Raw genomic sequence first — 9,218 nt, forward strand, 5'->3', positions numbered from 1 at the left:
AATTAATCATTATGTTAAACTGATGGAGACCACAAATGGTTGATATATGATTCTCATTCACAGTACTAAATTAATGGAAAGTTGTAATAACTTTTGTGGTGAAAAATTGCATTACAATATATTCAACTTCTCACTTAATAGTTTTTATGACAAGACCACGAGGCGGGAACCGTTATGACGTTGCCATGGACGTCTATTAGACCGTCTCATTCTAGCGTTTAAAGTTGTGGATGACTGTAACCTTGAACTGTCAGAAGAACTGTACTAGAAAGGAAACAGCCTTCCTAGAGCGCATTTTTGCATTTGAGAAACACACAGAGTTTTTGAGACTGACAAAACCATGCGGGTGTGGTTTGTGGTTCACAGCAGCCAACAAACTACGCCCGTGTGATGTCATTAGCTTCAAAAAACCAAGGATTTAGTGAGAGTCATTATCCATCATTGATTGGATAAATAAAGCTGTGGCAAAATGACTGAATTAAAATAGCGCGCTACCGTTTTAATGTGCAGCAAATTGGTTTCCATGGCAATGATGTACTTTTGCATTTTACTCTTGTACCCGTAATCTTACTGTTACCATTGCAATTTTAAAAACATTTAATATGATTGATAATAAATATAGCAAACTTCCTACAAAGCCCCAGTTGTGCTTTTAATGACTCAATAATGAGTTGGTTAATTTTTAATTAATAAATTAAAGGAATAACATTGGTACTAGGAATAAAAAAGATTGTATTCATAAAAACAAATGGATTTAGCGTGGTGAGAACTAATGTTTCTCATATGTTTATCATAATAAACATCCACATGGGTTCTTTTCAGTCCTTTTCCACTCCTTTCATCTGTTCTCGGTATGTGACTGCGGTTATCATTCAAACAGCCGTAAAAAGGAAGTACTTCATGACATTCACATCTTTGAGCATGCACAGTATCTGACGGGTCCTCCTTTAGCAAGACCTGGAGGCGTTGCAGTGACCTGATTTTCTTAAAAATACTTTTTTTCTCAATTCCTAGAACGCAAAGAATGGACTTGTGTTTTCTTGAAGACCGGTCTTGCCAGTCAACCTTGAAAGAACGAACTTGGAAGGATACAAGGACAGAGACGCATCTTTGTAAGAATTGAGATGTGCTGTGATCTTCTTGTTGGTTACCTGACCTTCTGTTTAACTAAATTCAACATCACAACATTCATAAAATGATCAATCTATTATTTGCATAGTTTTCATCATTGTTTCAACGCATGTTATTGTTGCATTTTGTCATTTTTAAATGCATATATGAAAGTAAAAACATGTAGGCATATAATGCTGCAAATGCCTTAAGATTGTTTGTGCTGTGCCAATTAAACAATTAAAATTTTAGCAAATTATTTATTTCTGCGTGATTATTAAAAAAAAGTCTCTTTTAAAAACCCATTTGTTTTCTTTGACCTAACAGGATTAACAGTACTGGCCATTTTAATTGTATTCTAGTATTTAGTTGCTTTTGTCATATCAATTCTATGGCTGTTTCTCAATATGCGTTCTTCAGCGATCTTGCGTCCTTGTGTCCTCTACGTCATCATCAACAGTCGAAGTTCAATTCCAATTCTCAAGAACGCAAGTACAGAGGACGCATGAAAATACCCGGATGAGTTCTTGATATCGAGGATGCATTGAGTGCAGACTGGCGCGTTGAAATCTGGGGAGGTCACGTGACCAGCAGGAAGATCGCACACATATCAATTCTCACAGGTGCGTTCTATGCGTTCTATGCGTTCTTGGAATTGAGAAACAGCCTATGATTTTATTTCTTATTCATACCACGGGTCTGTTGAATGGTGTATTCTGATTGGTTGAAAAATTTTCTGTGGTTATGCATTATTTTTTGATAACTTTTCAAATGTCTCAAAAATAGGCACCATAGAAATGTTTGTGGTAACCGTGGTACAAGAGGAATAATTGACTTTGGTCCTTTGAATTATTTGAAAATAATGCACACCCACATTACCACCTTGGGTGTGCATTATTTTCTTATAATTCAATGGCCCGTCTTCAATTATTCCTTACATATTTACTTTCCTGCTTATTTTTTATTCATATTACTTAAGTTGCTCTTCTGCCTTTTTTATGGTGCTTTTTCATCTGTTAAGCACTTTGGTCAGTCTTGTGGCCGTTTTAAATGTGCTATAAAAATAAACTAAACTTGAAACTAGCAAAATGTTTACAAAAGCAGCCTTCTTTTATTAGCCTTCTCGGCTAAAAAGATAATAACAATAACAAATAACAGACATAATGTGAATTATTGACACAAATAATACATTCATAAGACCAATGAATGCTCATTAGATATGTAAGGAATAATTGACGACGGGCCATTGAATTATAAGAAAATAATGCACACCAAGGTGGTAATGCGGCACGACGCGAAGCGGAGTTAAATTGCATAGAAGTATGTGGTGCAGCAAATGCAGATATGCGTGTACCGTCACTGCGCCGCCGTGTTTGCAATGCCTCCAGGTCTTGCTAAAGCAAAGTCCTTTTCCCATAGCACATCATTCTTTTACGATTGACCATTGGCTTTTCTAGGTGGGACTAAAGCGGCCATATTGACCATTGCGATCTCCTCCATTCATAGCAATAGCAGTGACGCTATTGTTAATATTAAATATCTTTGATGAACAATTTTATTAAAGCAGCGCTTCAATTTTAATAAAAAATTTGGAGTGATGAATATTAAATGTACTGCATGTTACAGTACTTGCTTATTTTACTTAAAAAAGATTTTATTTAAGTCTACATGTCATACTCTGTTTCTTTCCACAGCTCAAGAGTTTGCTAATGTTTGTTGGAGCGATGGTTTCAAGAAACACACGAGTTGTTAACTATGTTGCGATGGAACTTGTGACCACAATTGGCATTTGGGAACGCACTCCTGGGCTGGGTTTCCCAAAAGCATCGTAAGGCTAAGTAGATCGTAAAAACGATCGTACGAATCATCTTAGAATTACGGACCATTTCCCAAAAGCTTCATAACTTAAGTTGCACTTGAAAATCATCGTAAATCTACGAGTGGGCTGGAGTAATCGTTCATTCATAAGTGCATCGTAAGACAACAGAGTTACAAGGTCACCTGCAGGACGACCAGCAAATTACACTCCTGCAATGTAATGATAATGTAATGTTTTAAATGTATATTTATTTATTGGGTTCTTCTTTGTTTAAATTACTTTAATATAATATATTTAAAATTCAAATGAGAAATTTAAATGACTAAACATAAATTAATAAAGAAGGAAAAGTTTTTGGTACAATTTTGGTCAAAGTTGGTACTAGCAAATTGATAAATGGTTCCTAACTGCTGCTATTATTCATCTACAGTAAAAAAAATTGCAAGGGAAATGGCATCTAATTAAAGAAACCAAATAAATATTTACGGTACAATGCAATAATCCCTAATAATAAATAAACATAGATATTAAAAAACAAATAAAAAATATAGCTGCAAGCAGCAATACCGGGGTCAAGCTGAAAATGGCACAGAAGGTTGTAAAGTTGAGTTTGAATAAGCAGTCTAAAGAACCTAGGTAAACCTAACGATTTCAGATGAAAAAACGCAAAAGTAACCAACAAAAATAATCTATGTCCTTGTCTACTGCAATTGTCCTTCTGTTATTGACCATAATGGAACATTAGAGCACTGAAGGACATGTGAGTGATGTTTGCAGTGGCAAAACATGGGTCACATCATGTTACAACAAGTTAAATGAGTCAAAAGAGACCACCCCCATGTTCTGATGCAGAGATATAGCTCTTGCAAAAACGGTTGATAAGGTATTCTCATTCGTTGCTAGGGAGTGAATTGGCAACCACCAATGATTATACTCCAAGCCATGAAAGGAATAATCCATGATGACTCAAGGTTTTAGATGTAGTGTTGCAGTAGTTTTAGTACCATATTTCTATCTCAAAACCACTAGATGGCACAATGACAAAATTGTGCATGCAACCTCAGGTCATGAGCGTATGACGTCTGGTTAGTTTTATGACTATACACTTTAATGTAGTGAAGAAACAGTTGTATGACCAAAGGGTTGCTTGATTTCACAGGTTTTGTTCAATTATGAGGCCAACTAGTGGTGCAAGCATACAATTTTTTTGTGTAGCCTCAGACTGTGGCCGTACATCAGTGTTTCAAATCTGGTGAAAAAATCTCTTTCGTTGCGAAGTTATAACCATTTAGGTGTAAAAAACAAAAAATTTAAAGGTAATTTTTCGTTTATCGCAATTTTCGACCATTTCTGATGAAAATTTGAATATAACGCCAATATAGTTTTTTGTTCAGAAGGTAATGCGTTGTTCTTCCTATGGTGTTATCGAGTCGATCGGAATAACGCTCGCAGAGATATTTGCACGTGTTTTTTAAGTGCTATTTTGATGCACAGAGCTAACCGTAAGGCGAATCCTGGCATGTTTGGTATCGTTGGACTCGGCAACTATTCAAAACTCCACGGAAACAAGTCCCATGAAAATACATCGATCACAGCCAAAGTTATAGGCGTATAAAACATTCGTCTGGCCACTAGGTGGCGCTGCACCGAAACAGTGCATGCACCCTCAGTTCCTGACTGGCATCACAATTACCAAGTGTCGTGTCAATTGGCCTAAGTTTGACGAAGATACAGCCTAAAATCAGTTTTTTTGCGCTCTAATAATAATCTAAACTAAAATAGAAAATGCAGAAGGCATTTTGCAGTGGGACAAGTCCTAACTAAATGCGGAAAAGAATATTTTATTATGAACAATTTTAAAACATTTAAAAAGTCATTGAACAATAATAAAAATATTATAAAAAATATTTGTGCACATCGGCTAAAGATCATTAGCCTAAACAAGCTTCTGCTACAATTACGAGTCATTCTATTGGTGAGATTTCAGCACTTGACAAACAGACAGCGACTCATAAGTAGCACTTAAAACCCAGCTGCGAGCGATCGTTATACGTGCATCTTTGGGAAACACACGTAAATGAACAATGAATGTTCGTTAAGTAGCTCGTAGAAAGTGCTCTTAAGTGCTAAGTTCAATCGTTATCGGGAAACCCAGCCCTGGACAGTACAAAGGCTATGGTGTCCCTTTGTGTCAGGAAGAGGTATGGCACCTTTAGCAGCCCCAGTTTAGTTTTTTGTTGATCAACTGGCACATGCATCGACTTAACATACTAGCATTGACACTACACTCTTAAAACAAATGTGTTAAAAACAACACAACATGTGTTATTTTTTACACATGTTCTGAGTGTGCGCAGGGACAACACATGTTGAGTTAAATTTAACACAGAATATTTTTTATAAAATGCAACACACAAATGTGGTTCTTCATTAAACACATTAATGTTTAACTTTCTATTAATCTAACACAACTGTTTGTTACCGATTAATTGTTTAGTTTTAATATTAAAGAGAAAAAAAAACATATGATTTGTAAACTTTAAATTATGAAATCAAGCAGACAACTATTGAATATTGTTCACAAACTATTTATTTGTAAAATAACAAATATTTGACAATTAATGCTTGCATGAAAATATGCTAGTACTCTATGTTGCTAGATGTATGCTAATTTAAATAAATGTAAGTGCAAGTATAATAACTTCAAACATACATTACATTGATACGTTTTAAAACACTATTTATAAAATAATTCATTGAATTTAAAAGCAACTGTGCTAAACATGTTGAATAGAACAATGTCTGAAATCGTTTCCAACATGCAAATTATCAAAAATTTTTAACTTGTCCTGAAACATTAACATGTTATCTTAAATTTAGAAAAATACTTAAAATGAACTTGACAAGTGTATTCAAAGAAATTTCCGTCACAAAACATTTAGGGGCGGTTTCCCGGACAGTGGATTAGCTTAATCCAGGACTAGGCCTTAGATTAAATAGGAAATATAACTGGTTTCAACAAAAAACATTAATGGTGTGCATTTTTAGGCAAAACAAAGTAAACTGATATATTTTAAGATATGTCAGTGCAAGTGGTTTTCAGTACCGCACAGGTCAGATTGTCAACATCAGGTGGAAAGGCAAAAGAATCGTTCATTGCAACAGTTACGTAGTGGCCTCCATGTCCTGAAGAACCGTTGGAAACCAACTGTGGCTGAGCTGATTTCAGACACCCTTTGATCATTTAGTAAGCAAAGACGTCACACTGCTACCAGCCTACACAAATGAAACAATGAACATCATTAGAAAATGTTGTTGCATGAAAATTACTTATTTTATATAAAGTTTAGAGTCACAAAGCCTACCGGCATCAAGTCCCACAGGACTGACACAGCAGAATTCACACAGCAGAAGATGAACGAGTATCCTTAACATTGTATAACACAGCTCTCATCTGGGTGTAGTAAACATGCAGGTCACATGCAAAATATAAATGAGAAAAAATTATTTAAAAAGGATTACTTTTATATCGTATTTTGAATGTTACATTTTAAACGTAATTTTCCAAATTAAACATTTGGAACAGAGATAGGAAATCATACCATTATGTTGACTGTCAGCTTTCTTCAATAAATGTCTGATGTCCATTTTCTTCTCTAAAGATGCTTTTTCCCTGAGTTTCTCAATAATTGTCACATTCCCATTTCTTCTTTCCCATCGGTAAGTCTGGAAAACTGGATGTCCCCCTTCAGTGAATTTAAAAAGAAATATTAATATTGGAATTATGAAACACTTTGTGTAAAGTTATCTCCATTTAAATGCGGAGTGCACAATGTTTGAAAAACGCTTTGGAAAAGGAGACGGGCCGACTACCAAAACACATTTATAGCCAATCAGCAGTAAGGAGCGTGTCTACTAACCGACATCCTTGCCGGGTTGCTTATGTGTGGGGCGGGTCTTTTAAAAGAAGGTCCGGATTCTATTGGGGTAGGGGCGTGTTTGTTTAAGTGATTTCAAATATCAACATTGGCTTTCAAACATTGTGCACTCCGCCTTTAAGTATATTACAAACACTGGCATGTCCAGAAATTGGGGATATTCCTTAAAGATTTCACCAATAATTGGTGATTTTGTCATTACCTGTATCCATCTTCTTTGATGACTGAAGGTTTGGTCAATGGCATTCTTAATTGATGATGTCCTCCCACTTCAACTCTGTTGAAGCTACCGTCTGATGTTCTGTAATCTCATTTTTATAAATCCACTGTGTGATGGCCCATCAAAAAAAAAATAAAAAAATAAAATGCTCCTATCATGATCAATGCAAAAATAGCACTTAGTTAGAGTCAAGTACAGTTTTTATACACATTGTCAAGTAAGTAATTTCATACACATAAATGAAGTATGTAAAAGCATCCTTACGGTACATGTCCCTCTTTTTGACCAAATGAGACCATAATCCAAAAACACAATCTCCTTTGAGAGTGCCAGCTTTTCTTTTTCAGATGGATAGCTGAAAAAGATTACAAACAAACATTGACACAAGAATTGTGATTTACATCTAGTTAAGTATTACTGGGCAGTATTTATAACTCAATAGTGCAAAAACACTTTACAGCTAGTAGCACAAAACTACACTAATCTTATTCACGTAGCACTTTAGCCTTACTGCAGTGAAAGGTTCGTGAAGTTCGACTCTTAACATTAGACCACTACTCTCCCAGTAATTAATTGCGTCTTGTCTAACTTTATATTGAACGCGAGCGGCGTGACACGAAAATAAAAAACAGTATTATAAAATGTGGCTGTGCATCATCCAGAATGTACAGCATCACCGATTAATAATGAGTTTTACCTTCTTTTGTCTCGTCATGCCGCTCACAGATGTACAGTACGTTAGGTACAGTGATGTGCATACTGTTCCACCATGTGCTTAACCAAACGCGACGAGGCGTTGCGATAATCGAAAGGCATAATTTATAATGACCCGTCCTATAACGTAAGGACATAAACTGAAAAAAAAAAAACCCGTTACCGCGTGTCACGTCTATTTAGGACACGGTGTTAAAGATTTACTTTACAGTGCTGCAAGCAAGTGTCACACATATTACTAACACGTAGTCCAATGTGCCTTTCATTAAACAACAATGACTGTTAACATGAATCTCCAAACGTAACTTTGCAAAACGAGCGAGCATTTAACGTTACCATAATAAAGTTTAAATTAACAGTCTCCTGCACAATTAATACGAAAGTTTCTTACACTATATGAAAAATAGATATCATATTATAACTGTAATTTTTAATTTAATTTCTTACCTGATGCAGACAGGAACATTCGTCACGCCCTCTTGACTGGAAAGGCGGTTGGAAAAGAAAGTCACTGCGCAGGCGCAACACAATAAGCGTTGTGTGTTTGTTTTTTCAATAAAACAAATTCAAAACAGACTGCCAGCCAAGGCTCAATAATAATGACCATGATTTTCATAATAATTAAATAAAAATAACACACGCAAAAAATACAATTAAAAATACAATAATGCGTAGTTGTCTGTCCATGTGAAACGTCATCAGCAGATTCGTGTGAACTTATGACAGCCACCAATAGAAGAGAACGCCTGCATAATGTTTGAAATATTACTCTTATTGTGTCACAAAGTGTATGTTCAAAAGCTTTTTAGGCGAGAATGTATGAATAAAAAGTTCAAATTTGCGGTCGGTTTATAAAGAGAGCGTTTATTAAAAAATCTGCCCCGACTTTTTCGGATTTCTGATCCAGACAACCAACGGGTACTTAGCGCTCATGTACCCCGCCCAACGCAGCTTGATCTCGGCAAGTCCTTCTGAAAATCACCGCTGGCCGCTGGGTGTTATGTGTTAGTAGTGGTTAACAGTGTTATATATATTTTATTTTCGGTACTGTCTTATGGACAATCTTTGGTCTCATAAATATATTATCTGTTCCTGGGCAAATCGTTTTGACTAAGGACAAAGTTGCATCGTAAAACTTTATATTTTTTATTTAACTTTGTGGTGAAGTGCAGACTTATTTGTGCTTTTGACCGAACTTGCTTGTATATTTCCTGTTGCACAAACATCTTATACTTGATAAAGAAATGTGTTATATATGATATTTGGTTTTTATAACAAACAAAAGTACAGGATAATCAGTGTCAGTGCACGCTGCCTAAATCACTTTTTTTATGAAAACGACAGGATATAGTGTTTTATATCACATTTTTTCGTGTTAATTCGTTTAAATATAAATCGTCATTAAACTACAATAATT

At 35.4% G+C, this 9,218-nt stretch overlaps 1 long non-coding RNA gene across 5 annotated transcripts; it reads right to left on the bottom strand.

The window, feature by feature from the left end:
• Window positions 1-5,998: 5,998 nt before the first annotated feature.
• Window positions 5,999-8,939, bottom strand: LOC129438217 (uncharacterized). Of its 5 annotated transcripts, none has more exons than XR_012359631.1 (6): window positions 8,249-8,939; window positions 7,321-7,442; window positions 7,070-7,193; window positions 6,532-6,675; window positions 6,295-6,383; window positions 5,999-6,205 (listed from the first exon to the last, which is right to left on the bottom strand). It is a non-coding gene; the product is annotated as an uncharacterized lncRNA (long non-coding RNA). The 5 variants fall into 5 exon arrangements; XR_012359629.1 differs by having other exon boundaries at window positions 7,070-7,238; window positions 7,352-7,442; window positions 8,249-8,938; XR_012359632.1 differs by having other exon boundaries at window positions 7,352-7,442; window positions 8,249-8,937.
• Between the last annotated feature and the right edge of the window lie 279 nt (window positions 8,940-9,218).

This window comes from Misgurnus anguillicaudatus, chromosome 20 (genome assembly GCF_027580225.2).
Source record: "Misgurnus anguillicaudatus chromosome 20, ASM2758022v2, whole genome shotgun sequence".
Taxonomy (NCBI): domain Eukaryota; kingdom Metazoa; phylum Chordata; class Actinopteri; order Cypriniformes; family Cobitidae; genus Misgurnus; species Misgurnus anguillicaudatus.